The following is a 14,518-nucleotide window of genomic DNA, read 5'->3' as shown; positions in this document are numbered from 1 at the left end:
GGGGAAGATGGAGGAATTGAATCTAAGCGCTGCGGTACTAATGCACACTTTACAGTGGCGTCACCGAGGGGTGTGTGGTGAGGGGAACAATTGCCACCCCAAAATTACATGACCGAAGTGCCAAAGATTATTTTAGCCTTTCAAAATAAATCTTAGAGACAGTCTTAAAAACAGAAGCCTCTCATAGTATTAGGCCTACTTATTGCATATGTAGAATCTGCATCTTTAAATTACCCAAGCCAGTAACAAAACATAATTTATAGCTAGTGTACGTTATTTCAGAAGTAGAATATCCATAGTTAAAGATTATTACTAATTAATAAAGCTGTGAATATTTTTTTTATTTTGATCATTTTAAATATGGCATTTGCATTATGGAATTACTTAAAGCAGTAATATAAAAGGTATGATTGCCCTTTCAAAATAAAGCTTTAAAATGCTGTTCAAAATTAAAAACCTTAATATTTAATATTTTCCATTATTGCAAAGGTAGAATCTGATTTATACTAAGCCAGTGTTAAAAAATTTAGTCTTGGCCTTTTAGCCTTCAAAATGAAAGCTTCAGTATTGCATTGCTTCAATAACGGCAAAGTAGAATTTGCATCATTAAAGCAGGGGATAAAAAGGGATTTCTGGCCTTTCAAAATAAAGCTTAAAGATAATTATTCAAAAACCTTATTATTGCATGAAGTAGATTATTATAAAAGCAGGTTCTACATTACTGACAAGGCTAAACCAGTGATGACAAAGGTATTATGATAATCTTTCAAAGTAAAGCTTAAGAATACTATTTAAAATAAAAAATCTAAATATGGGCCACCCCCTACAAAAAAGTCTGGAGGTGCCCCTGGCACACTGTAATGAGTGCTCCTCAGTGATGACAAACCAAGAACATGATAAATGTAAAATTACATAATGTTAGTGGCAAATACCAGTCATGTCTGACATTATGAGCTAAAACTGTGGGAGTGCAACAAAAAAAACAAAAAAACAATGCTTTTGCTCAGGGCTATAAATCAGCATGGCTCAGCGGGGAGTAAAATCCATCCCATGCTACAGTAACTTTCTTCCTTTTTACCCATAAACACTGACGTCGGTGATCATAACTGTTTAAGCATAAAGCAATGGACCAGGAGCAATGCAGGGTGTGCCACCAAGGAAAGCCTTAAGCAATGTACTCCGGAGAAAACTTGATTTCCTGTCTTCCCCGAGCTATGTTCTGCTGCAGCAAGAGTTTATCGGAGTGTTTGCAGCCTGTGATCCTTTACACTCCTCCCCCATCTCTCATTAGCAGCAAACACACAGCTGTTGGCTTACCTCTCCAGGGCTCCCATTAAGGGCTGCCACTCAGGCTTACAGTATCCCTGAGCCAATCATATTAGAGCTCCCGCCCACGCATCCCCTGCTGCCGTGCTCCTATTCAACAGTCATTTTAATAACATTTAGGTGCTTTCACAGGTGGGCCCAGAGTGGTCTGAAAAGAGGGCAGATACAGAGAGGATGTATTAATTAAAAAAAGAAACTCAATTAATTTATGTAAAAGTGTAAATAAAGAAATAAATGTACAACTAATATTCTAAACAGATAATTATATATGTAAATAATTACAATAATAGATACATTGTGAATTCAATATCTTGTCAAGAAGTACATAATTATCTTATGTTTCCTGTAAATAAAAATAAGAAAAAATGTTTTAATGTTTATTCAGATTTTTTTTCTTTTTAATTATATAAGGAATGTATTCAGTTATTTTCATGATACTTTTAATTGATAATTTACTGGTCCATCAATTAATTTATTCAATTATTTATTCAACTACTGCCCCTTAAGATAAAGTATAGGTAGGTTGGTCTATGTGTTAATCCAAAATGGCAGTTTCCGGTATGCCATTGTGGCCCTTTGCACACTAACTATAAAACATTTACAACATTTACAAATATATAAAATTAATATTTATAATTTAACATACAATGAATTTCCTTTTTAATTTATGATTTGAAAATTTAAATATTTAATTATTTATCCATCCATTTTCTATACATTCATTCAAAAAAATTATTGACATTTAAATAATTTCTAAATGTGTTAATTTTAATTAATTCATTTGTTTTGATTTTTACACAAATAACCATTTATCTGTATTTATTTGTTCATTTATTGATTAGATTGTGTCATGTTTGCCTTTGAAAAAGAAAAGGGTGGGGTTATTGCCATATTATATAAACGAGTACAACCCATTTGGGGAATTATTAGGAAATCCGGTGCAAGAGTGAGCATTGCGGAAGAGTCACCAAAAGGCCAGACTGAAATCAGCAGTATCATCTGTGTGATTCACATGTCCTGGTTCTTGACAGGAATAAGGTTGGATAATTAACTATCCGTGCACCTTAAATTTACCAGATGTATCTTCATCCCAGTAATGTCAGTGAGAAGATCTTTGTTGAGCGTATTCACATTTAATCAAAAAGGCAAATTAGGCAGCAGCAAGGCTGCAAATCAACAGTGGGTATTGTCCTCTTCAGGAGAGAGTGTGAGCTGAGACTGCCGCATGCAATGTATTTATTAGCCAGCCTAAAGAGCACCGTCTGGGGTGACTCGCATTCCCCTCTTTCTGGTGGTCATGTTTTGAAAAACAGAGGGAAAAAACTGGGAAAGGCACGGATGATAGGGAAAAAAGATCAGAAGAAAAGCCGAAAATGACCTCAAACTCACTCAAATTCTCCCAAAAGAGTTTATACCCACCATGCTGTATTCAGCCAGGAAATCACAGCCTCACACTTTTGCTCTCTTTTTTTGTTTACCGAAGCTTACTTAGGCTATCCAAGACATTCAACAAGCATCAAGTTTCTTTCAAAAAATATTCTTTTTAAGTCCCATGAACATGTATGCCTATTGATGCTGAAACCTCAAAGCTTAGCAGATGAGAACATGCTCTAGACTGACTGAGTTTTATAATTCTACGGTCATGGTTTGTTTGCTTTTACAGCACAAAGCACAAAAATGTGATCAATATACATTCACATCCATTTTCTCATGACATATCCCACCCTAAGGACCTTTCCTTTTCCTGTATTTACTTTACACATGAGGTATTTTGACAGAAATTGCAGTCATATCTAAACCAGAAAATAGCACTAAAGTTTTAAAAGCAAATCTAAACTGAATGAAAGTTGGCAAAGTAAACAGAAGCAACATTTCTCCTGTATAGTATGCTGTTCAAGGTGTATTCAAACACCTTAAACTTTCTGAATGTATTCTAATGATCTAAAATACAATAAAATTACAGCTGCAAGGATTTTTGGGTATGTCTGCAACAGCTTTGTAGATCTTGAGATGAACATGCTTCCAATTATTTTTCCTCAAATTGCTTAAGCTCAGCCACAGTGATGGAGACCATCTGGGAAGAGCATTTCTTTCTTACCCCAGATTCTTAGTTGGATTAAGGTTTTATTAACTCTGACCAGGTTTCTTTTCTCTGCTCAAGTATCCCCGCAGCATGATGCTGCCATCAACATATTTCACAGTAGGGATAGTGTTTTCAGGTGCACAAACATCTGTCACCACCTTTTTCTTTCTGAGTGGCCACTTTTCCGATCAATGTGCACCTTACATGGCCTGTCAGTTTTGGTTTGTAAGCAGTTATGCCATACTTTTTCAGATGATGGAAACAGTGGTTTGTGAGCTTGGGATATTGTTTCATAACACAGCTTTAAACTTCTAAACAATTGTTTGCCAAATCTGCCTGCCTAATTGATTTGAGTACAAATGCACAACACACTTTTCAGATGTAATTGATGAAATTTGTGGCTGTAATGTGACAAAAAGGTCATTTTGTGAAAATAAGCTAAACCTGTTTGTTGTTTGTCTTATTAAACAACAAACAGCTTATCTTTTGATTAGGTTTTTATTTAAGTAACAAGAATATTTTTGCTTCAGCATATAAGCAAGCACACCTGCAGAGAACCCTGTATGTTTTCAACTATGTGCATTTAAAACAGACAAGTTTACTCTGACAAGTTTTCATATTCCGCTTGCAATGATCTCAGGTGAAAATACCAACTATGATGCCATGGAGTGTGGTCTGAACCTTTCTGGCCTGCAAGCTTTAGTGCAGCAGCAATTCTCTGCCACAAGGAATCCACCATGTAAATGTCACTGGGGGGGAGTAAGCAGATAAAGTGACATATTTCCACAGCTGGGAATAAAACATTTTTTATCTTCTCTGCACTTTCCATTTGTGCTGACAATGTAAAATGTGTTGCTTTAAAATCTGTAACAAATGAACTCCGAGAGTTGGAGTTGTTAAAAGTGAAAATTATGAAACTTTGATACACGGATATGTAGAGACCAGGTTTTCTTGAAGCCACAATCACCACAGAGGTTCTCAGGCATTTGTGAGCAAAAATAAATAAAAAATGCAGTGCTTTGTAAAATGTCCATATGCCTTGAAATATTTCACATTTTATCACATTACAACCACATATTTCAGTGTTATTTAGTAGAATTTTATGTGACAGACAAACACAAAGTAGTACATAATTGTAAAGTGATGTTGGGGCCCACAGCCATGGATTACAGCATGCAATACGAACCTTTCTGGAACTTTCAAAATAAATTGCATTAACCTACTTCCAGCCAGCCAGGAAAGGGGATAACAGCGGACTTCCCGTCATGTCACTGGCTGCATAAAAACACCCCCTTCTATGCGGGTCCACTAGGGGTCTGGACAGAGAGACACAGCGCGCTAATGTCTCTTTGCTGGCAAACAGACATAACTCTTCAAACAGGATCCAAGAGTGTCATAAGATCACGCGGTCATTTGCACTAAGTTAAGTACAAATGGATTGCTGTTTGTGTATCCGATATTCATTCATAAAAAGGGGTAATTAAAGTACAAGCGTTGTGTAGAATATAAACTATCTATGTGTGTAACTGGAATGTGCAGATAGAGGAGAGGGGATTAAAAGCATAGGGAGTGAAGCATAGAGAATACAAGGTCATAAATTGGTGAATGACAAGGGAGTAGAGGATAGAGAGAGTTGGGTGGAGGATAGGGAAGGCCGGAGATAGAAGAAAATAACCAGAAGCACTCCTTATTTGGACCTAAGGAACTGTTATGTTATACATGAGTGACATGATATATGTATATGTTGAACACACCCTTGAGACTGAATAAAACGAGCTGGAAGCAGAGAGAGAGCAGAGTTGGGCTCGCAGGTGTTTGGCTGGGGCATCTTTCTCTCACTCTGCGCAGAGGCGAACATAAGCTGATTGTACTTTGTGTTTATTTCACTCTTTTGAAACCTGTGCCCAAATCAACGGACCCGGGGAAGCAGAGACGGCTTCGACGACTTGGGGGCGTCGTCCGGAATTTGGAAGAACAGGTGAAAAAATTGGGATCACTGACAAGGACCAACAAACATCAGACACAGGCTAGCCAAAAACTACAGAAAAGGTAAGCAGAACCTGTTTTATCAAACTCTGCTTTTGGATTTTCGATAGGCTAAATTAATATTGTGTCCGATGTCTAAGTAAGTCTGAGTCCACCAAAACTTAAAGAAAAAGAGTGTCATAAATGTTGACTAGGATTTAAACTGGTGAATAGGATGTTGTTTTAAGAGAATTACAAGATTTAGTGGTGGTGTTGTGTGGAAAAATATAGTAATTTCTCAAACGTGGCAGTTCAGAGTAGTCCTCGATGGAGGACTACTGTTAGCTGGGTTAGAGGCCCGGAGGAATTGAGAAACCCCGAATTCTACATATAACTGACAACAAGACTAGGCAAAATACACTGTGTGTGAATGCTGATGAGTAACGGAGACATTTCTCTGTGAAAACTCAGATTACAGACGTCTGCATAAACACAGAAGGAACAATAAAAGCGGTGGAAAATGACGCCGTAACAGATAGAAAAGTCCTATGAGTTCGAGATGTTTTTCTTAAGAGCTGTGAACAGAAATTATTACAACTGTAAGACTGGCCATGAGCTGTGAGTTGGACAAATAACCAACAACAGACTTGTTAGGGTTAAAAAGTGAATGAGCTGTGAGTTGGAGAAATAACCGACAACAGACTTGTTAGGGTAAAAAAGTGAATGAGCTGTGAGTTGGAGAAATAACCGACAACAGACTTGTTAGGGTTAAAAATGAATGAGCTGTGAGTTGGAGAAATAACCGATAACAGACTTGTTAGGGTTAAAAAATAAATGAGCTGTGAGTTGGAGAATTAACCGACAACAGAATTGTTAGGGTTAAAAAGTGAATGAGTTGTGAGCTGGAGACACATACACTCCAGCAAAGACCAGACTAATTAGGAAAACACGAGTGAATGAAAGCTGTTGTGAGTGGGGAAGAACGCCAACGCAGCGAGCGGCTCCCATTGCGGGTTAAAAAAACGGTGTGAAAGGCCCGGGGGACTGGATAAGTGTTCAGTCTGGTAACCTGACGGTGATAACAAGGACTGGCCACTGAAAACAGGCTCCTGGGGGTGAATGTGTTCTGGTGTCTTGAAGGTCGGTCAGAACCGAATGAGTGAGTGACTGAGATAACGCATTAAAAATATATCTTTTAGAAAAAAGGATAGTAGTTGTCATAAGAATGGAAGGTGAATTTGATAATAGTGGAGAGAAAGAGAATGATCCATGGAAGAGCATAGAGAACCAGCTCCTAGTAATGAAAGCTGCTATTAAGAAATCACTTGAATACAGAGAAGGACAGAAGTTGGTTAAACGGATGGATTCTAAAATAAATGAAGAATTGTCAAATGATGGAAAGAGCAAGACAGATAGAGAGAATGTTGGCAAGTGGTTTTGGTTGAAGGTGAATAAATTAAAACAGGAGAGACTTGGCTGATAAACAGTGTAGAGACAGCAGGTGGTTGGGCAGAGGAAAATGGAAGAAACTTGCACACAAAGCAGAAAAAGATGAAAAATTTTGGTCACAAATGGGTTTACTGTGGCAGAGTACTGATCATGCGATGACTGACAGGAAAAGCAGACAGATTAAAGATAGCAGTACAGTTGAAATGCCACCATCATATGAACTTCTCGCACATCAGCCCACTTTATCACACACCACGGCCCCCACTTCTCCTCTTACTGGCTTATACCCCACGCTGCAAGTTACTGGGGGACACGTGAGCGTGTGTGATCTCCCGCCAGTTACTGCCCAGTGTCCTCCTGGCCCATCACCGCCTGACCCCTCCTCCTTATCCGCCCCCATCTCTCTCAGCTTACATTCCAGTGCTGCGTCTGAGCTGTCCTCTGGAGATTCATTCATTTCACAGGCTCCACTAACTGACCCATTTGCTGACCGGGTATTACGGGACAAATTGCAGCCAGCCTCTGGCCCTATAAAGTGTTCCACCCCGTGTATTTCCCATTTACCTAGTGATATGGAATTGGTCACACCTCTGAAATCAGATGTAACTGAGGGCTCAGTTAATATGTCAGTGTCAGGGAAATGGGTAAAACAAGAACCACTGACTGTAGTAACTTATTATGACGCTGCTATGCAGGCACCACCTATTAAAGTACAGAATCAGTCACCAATTGAAAATGAGGAAGTTATGTCATCTCCCTCAAATGCAATGCCACTAGTACCTGAGGATATTCCTCCCCCTGCTAGACATGGCTATGACATGAGACCCCGAACCCAGCCCAAACCTTCTTATATGGGTCCACTGTTCCAACAACAATTTGGAGGAAACAGATACAAGCCATTCACACTGGAAGATCTCACCACTTTGTGTGATAAATTGCCCCCGATCACAGAAGGTGCATCTATATGGTTACAGACACTAGACTCCCTGACAGCAGGCTCCACGTTAGCTCTAGGTGATTACAGGGCCATTGCTGGACGATGCATGAAGCCACACAGCTGTAGGCACATAGAGCTTGTTTCAACAACAGCACCAGATGGGGACCCATTTACTTTCTATTCCACTCTCATAGGCGTAGCTCTTAGACAAATGTATCCAGTAACCAGAGGACGTACCATTCCAAAATATGACTGGAACACAAACACAAATCCTAGAGAATATTTAGATCAGTGCAAATCCATGTGGCAAACACAGTCGGGAACTAATCCAGACAGAGCTGGTCCCCAAAGGGACTGGTTCCGGGATGCTGTTTTAAGAGGGTTACCGTTGCAGGTTAAAGCTAGTATGGAGGATAATCCCAACCTCCCTGAATCAGAGACTGGAGTATGGGTTCGCCATCTGATGCATCATTTATCTAAACTCAAAGAGGTAAAACAAAATGAGGAGAGTGAATTAAAAACGTTACAAACTCAGCTCCTGAAAATGCAATTAGCAGAAGCTAAACAGAAGGTTGGGGAAAAGAAAAAGGAGGGTAAAACATCTAAAATTATGTATGAAGGTGCAGTGTCTCAGCCCCCTCAGGCTCCTCCATTTCCTGGAAATCGAGAAACAGCAGGACAGTGGCATCAGGCCCCGGTCCCATATCAGGGACATGCTGGTCGTTTTGGGGGACAGGCAGGGCCAAGAGCAAGGGGATTCCAGAGAGGACCACAGAGGAGACTGGGTAATGCTGATGTGTGTTATTACTGCAATGAGCGTGGACATTGGGCCCGTGATTGCCCCCATAAGAATGGTCCACCCTTTAGGGTATGGGTGTTATGGTACCCCCATGGCTCCTCCGGCCTGTCCATACAGAGGCAGAGGTGGCCCAGCACGCGGTGCACACGCTGCTAGATTCTGTGTGGCATTGACCTGTTCTCTAATCTGAGCTGCTGTTAACCTGTGATTTATCAGGCTGGTGACTCGGATGAACATGTCGTCCTCAGCAGAGGTGACTCTTGTTCTTCCTTTCCTGGAGCGGTCCTCATGTGAGCCAGTTTCTGTGTAGCGCTTGATGGTTTTTGCGACTGCACTTGGGGACACTTTCAAAGTTTTCCCAATTGTTCGGACTGACTGACCTTCATTTCTTAAAGTAATGATGCCCACTCGTTTCTCTTTACTTAGCTTCTTTTTTCTTGCCATAATACAAATTCTAACAGTCTATTCAGTAGGACTATCAGCTGTGTACTGTATCCGCCTCCTACACAACACAACTGATGGTCCCAACCCCATTTATAAGGCTTGAAATCCCACTTATTAAACCTGACAGGGTACACCTGTGAAGTAAAAACTGTTTCAGGTGACTTACCTCTTGAAACTCATCAACAGAATGCCAAGAGTGTGTGGAGCAGTAATCAAAGTAAAAGGTGGCCACTTTAAAGAACCTAGAATACAAGACATATTTTCAGTTGTTTCACACTTTTTTGTTCAGTATATAATTCCACATGTGTTAATTCATAGTTTTGATGCCTTCAGTGTGAAGCTACAATATTCATAGTCATGAAAATAAAGACAACTCGTTGAATAAGAAGGTGTGTCGAAACCTTTGGTCTGTACTGTACATAGATAGGACTAGCTTGTTCTAACTACTTAGCAGGTAGGGCTAACATTATAGCAAATAAATTAACTTCCGAGTGAACTGAAGTCATTAACAAAACAGACAGTAACATTATTAAACAGAATCATTTTACAATTTTACCATTCGTCATCCTGTGGAATAGGTTCAGTAAATATTGATGAGGTTGTTGTATATATCATAATAGTTGTGTGAACCTCATCTGTGAAAAATGATGAGATTCTCTCCTGTCTCTTCTCCAACCCTACACTGTTCCAATTTTTGACCCAATGATTGATAAAAAAAAAAAAAAAAAAAAAAATTCTATATGGACAGCACCAATGCTACATAAACAACAGTAAACAAAACATAAAATGGGTGCAGAGTAAATTTAAATTTGTGAAGCTCATAAATCAAGTACATAAATAATGGTAGATGCATGAAAGCTACTTACATGGTATAAAACAAACAGTTATTTTTTATGTTACCATACCTACATTTTTCTAGTTAATTTATGCAGGGGATCTGGAGCGTATCCCAGCTATTTCTGGAAATGAAGTGGGTTAAAACCTGGATTGATGACCAGCCAACACAGAGAAAAACAACTCTGCATGCATACAGTTGCCCCTACCGTCAGTTAGTGTCACTAGTTAATAGAACATACATAATTTTTGGACTGTGGAATAGAGCTGTAGTATCCAGGGAAAAATAGAGGCACAGTCCAGTTTCAAACCAGCATTCTGCCAGTTGTGTAGTGACTTAATTTAGATGTTTTTCATGTTAATGAGGAAAAAATGTAAAAGAACCATTATTTTGAAAAGTAATTTTGCAAATGAAATGAGCAAAGTTACCTAACTGCGGGAAATGTGTTGATGGACAACAGATTTCCTACCGGTAGACTGGCATCTGATGAGATTTAAAAGAGGTATGCTCATAAAGTTGTCAGCAATGCATGAGCATTCACCATCACTCCTACCATGATTTAGCTCGGCATATGTGGGTGTGTGCAATTACAAAGGCTCAGTGATTTACACTCATATTTTCCTCCAGCAAATGTCAAGTTTGTTATCGCTTAACTCTGTTTACACTTATCTTTTCAATACATCATACTTGAAAAAATATATATAACTGTATAAATCATAATATAGTTGAAATGCTATTTCAACCTGGAAAGACTCACAAAGAGAAGACAGGGATGCAATTAGATCCTGGTGGTGGAGTGGAGGCCTGAGGAGATTTGGAAAGAGTTTGGAAGCCAAATGGTGGAGATGTGGTGGAGGAGGGTCTAAGTTCAGCTGCAGAACGGAGGGTTCCATGGATGAAGATATTTTAAAGCGGAGCCTTGAAGGATGATTGGCCGGGGAGAATGCAGACTTGACGCTGATTGGTGGAGCAGAGCCGCATGGAGGAGTAATTAGACGAAGCTGGAGGTGATGGTGAGTCTTCCATGTTGAATTTTCATTTAAATTCCATTTGTTTAAGGTCAGTTAAGATTACAATATCACTTGTATTTGTTAAATGCTTGAATAATGAAATAAAATGTTTTAGAGATGTTTTTTTTCAAATTCAGAGGTATTATATCAACTAAGATCAGTGTCTCTTTAAACAATTTAGGAAAGTCCACATGATTATCTCTGGTTAATTCCAGGGTACAATTACCAGATACCTGAAGGTGCACTTTTCATTTGTTTAAACAAATGTACAACAGAATAAACAGCACTGGGAAGTCCAGTTAGCATAGCATTCAGGAAAAGACAGGTTCGGTGTCCCAAAAATTAACATGTTTGGAGTGAAATGTCTGTATCAACCCCAAAACAAAAGCAGAAGACCATGTGAAGATGTTGGCTGAAGCTGGTAAGATATTGTTATTATCAACAGTGAAACAAGTCCTGCATTGACATGGGATGAGAGGTCAATCAGAGAGGAAGAAGCCATTACTCCAAAAACAAGAATTATTACAGTTCACAATCCACTCAAGGAGAAATATCTTTATTTTTGTAAACATGTCCTGTGGTCTAATGAAACTACAGTTTTAATGATTGGCCCTAATGACCACCATTATATGAGGAGGAAAAAGTGGGAAGCTTGCAAGCCTCGGATCACCATCCCAGCTGTGTTGTACCAGGGTGGCAGCATTATGTTGTGGGTGTGTTTTGGTACACTTCAGGAAAAAGTTGAATGAACAGCCAGGATGCTACAGCTTGGGCACAAGTGAGTCTTCCAACTGTTCAATGACCCTAAGCCAAATTATTTACAGAATAATAGGGCCAACATGATAGCAAACTATTCTCAGAAGCTTGTAGAACAATATGCAAAACATTTGACCCAAACAAAACACTTTAAAAGGCAATTTCACTAATTTAAGGAGATGTATGTAAAGCATCTGAATTTGAAATTTTTTATTTTTTTTTACCTGTCATTCTTCTGAAATCTAGCAAATAGCATACATTTTTGTTATCTAAATTGACCTAAAACAGGAAAAAGTTAAGTTTTTCTTTATGTCAGACATTGAGGGAATTAAGGCTATGTGTCTTTTTCGACACTGTATGTAAAAATCTGGTTTTAACTGTAGGTTGAATCCAGATGTGATCTGGTGACTGAATTTCATTTTGCACATTTACTCTCAAACAATTGATCTGACCATTAAATCTTCTTAGTAACCCAAATGTGTTGCAGTCTACCTCTCGTGGATCCTCTGCTGCCTTTTATTTATTAGTAGAAATGTACTGTGAACTTCAATGAAAACAAGAGAGAGCGTTTGGACTTATGTTTTGCCCCATGTTGTCTGGTTAATTAACAGAATGGGCTCTTCAGCAAGCGGAGTATTAGGTGGTGAGAGGACGCAGGTTTTCTTCTCACTTGTAGAAAATGCACAATCTGAATTTAGAAAATCATGGTGGAAAATTCTCCTTTATCTTGAGGAACTAACATTTTAGTAAGTACACGCAATTTATTGCTTTGTGCCAAAAAGTTATCTTATTATTAACATGTAAACATGACTGTGTGTTATCTTAAACATTCCCATTTTACACAGTTCATTTATTCCTGGTTGTGTGTAAAAGGGTTTGGATATTGGTGTTTTCATTGGGGCTGGGTGTTCAGACATGCCAGAAGCCACAGTTGTTTGCATTTCTTTCTTCTTCCATATTGTCTACATTCGCCACTGGGTCAGGATTATATATTCCCACAAACAGGACAGTTAGGGATGGAATAGCAACAACAATAACATTTCTATTTGTGAAACAGTATGCTTCAAACACTCCTGCTGTCATTTGCTCCAGAACACAGCTGCAAACACCACACTGTTTAGAGAAACTAAGGGAAAGAAAGGAGAGTAAATTTAAGCAACTTAGCCTCTTGGTCCTGCTTTTAAAAGATTAAATTATGCCTAAAATCATACATAAATTCTATATATTTGCATGGATTAGGAAATGGTAGCATTCATCTAATGCTGCATTCAGGGAAACATCAATTGAATTAATGGTGGAAGTTTTGTCAGAATCTCCAAACTTGTATTGTTCTTATTGCTAATGCTAAATCAAGCCATTCAGTTAATTAAATAATAGCTTTAATGGCTGTAGAAAGATTTCAAGGTTTTAAACTTCTACTTTAATTCACTGGAGGGTTTCTAAGCTCACATCTATTAGCCTTAACAAACAGTGATATAATGTATGTGATTCCTATTGCTCAGTTACAGTGCTTTGCCTATTCATACTCCTTAAACCTTTTTACATCAGTTTACAAACACAGAAGTCAATGTGACTGAATGTGATAGAATAACACAAAACACCACATCATTTTGAATTGAGAAAAATTGGATACATATTTAAAAATGTTTTGACACTTACAAATTTTACATGCCTTCATTTTACCTTTACCCTGACGCTACTAAATAAAATCTAGAACAGCTCCATTTAGAAGTTACCTACTGAGTAAAGAGTCCCACTCACTGTCTGTATTTAATCTCAGTATAAATGCAGCTGTTCTCTAATGCCTCAGAGATTTGTTAGAGAACATTCCTAAACCAACAGCATCATGAAGACTGAAAAACACAGTAGACAGGGAAAAAAACGGTTGTGAAAACATTTAAAGAAGGATTAGGTTATAAAACAAAATTCCTAGAAATCAAAAAAATATCCCATGAAAATCTAATTTACAAGCATTCTTCAATCTATTGTTCAGAAATGGAAACACCTCTGCAAAACTGCCACAACATAACTGTATCTAAATTGTCAGTAAAGGAGAGAATTAACCAAGAGCCCCTTGGTAGGAGGAGTTGCAAAGATCAACAGCTCAACTGGAAGACTCTCTCCACAGGTCAATAGTTATATAACCCCTAAATCTGGCCTTATGGAAGACTGGCAATTTAAAACAATGTAAAAAAAAAACATTTGCCAAATTTGCCAAAAACAACGTAGCGGACTTTGCAAACATGTTGAAGAAGATAGTCTGGTCAGAACTTCATGGTCTACTTGTAAAACTTTATGGGCAGCATAAACTTAATACTGCACATGACACCAATCATGTTATTTCCAACAAAAACCATAGTGGTGGCAGCATGATGTGGGGTTGCTTTCCTTTAGGGACATTGAAATTGGTAAGTTGATAGGAAGATAAACAGTTAAATTCAGTACAATACTGGAAGAAAATCAGTTAGAGGCTTCCAAATGACTTAAGACTGGAGCAAAGTTTCACAGTGTAACAGGACAACCATACTAAACATACAACCAGTGTTGTAATGGAATGGTCAAGATCAAAGCATATTTATGAGCAGTGGTGCGCACAGCTAACCAAAAGGTTAGCTCTGCTAACCCACATTCTCCTAACTAAAATTTTAGCAGAAGCTATTGCTAAACTGCTACACAGATGAAAAAATTGTTAACTGCTAACTGCTAAGATGAATAACAACACTTTGTACTGCATGTAAAATGTCCATTCTGTGTTTATAAGTGAATCTACATATCTGCCAGTAATGTACAGTAGAGAGCACTGTTGCTTAGTTGGTGGTGAGATGTGCTTTCACCTTTTGAACTGGAAGCAGAAGAGAGGAAATTCTGCCCCTTCTCCTGTCAGTCACTGCTTAGGGCTGGATGAACACACACA

Source organism: Girardinichthys multiradiatus, chromosome 11 (assembly GCF_021462225.1).
Source record: "Girardinichthys multiradiatus isolate DD_20200921_A chromosome 11, DD_fGirMul_XY1, whole genome shotgun sequence".
Classification (NCBI taxonomy): Eukaryota; Metazoa; Chordata; class Actinopteri; order Cyprinodontiformes; family Goodeidae; genus Girardinichthys; species Girardinichthys multiradiatus.
The sequence above is the reverse complement of the archived record's forward strand: the minus strand, read 5'-3'. Positions refer to the sequence as shown.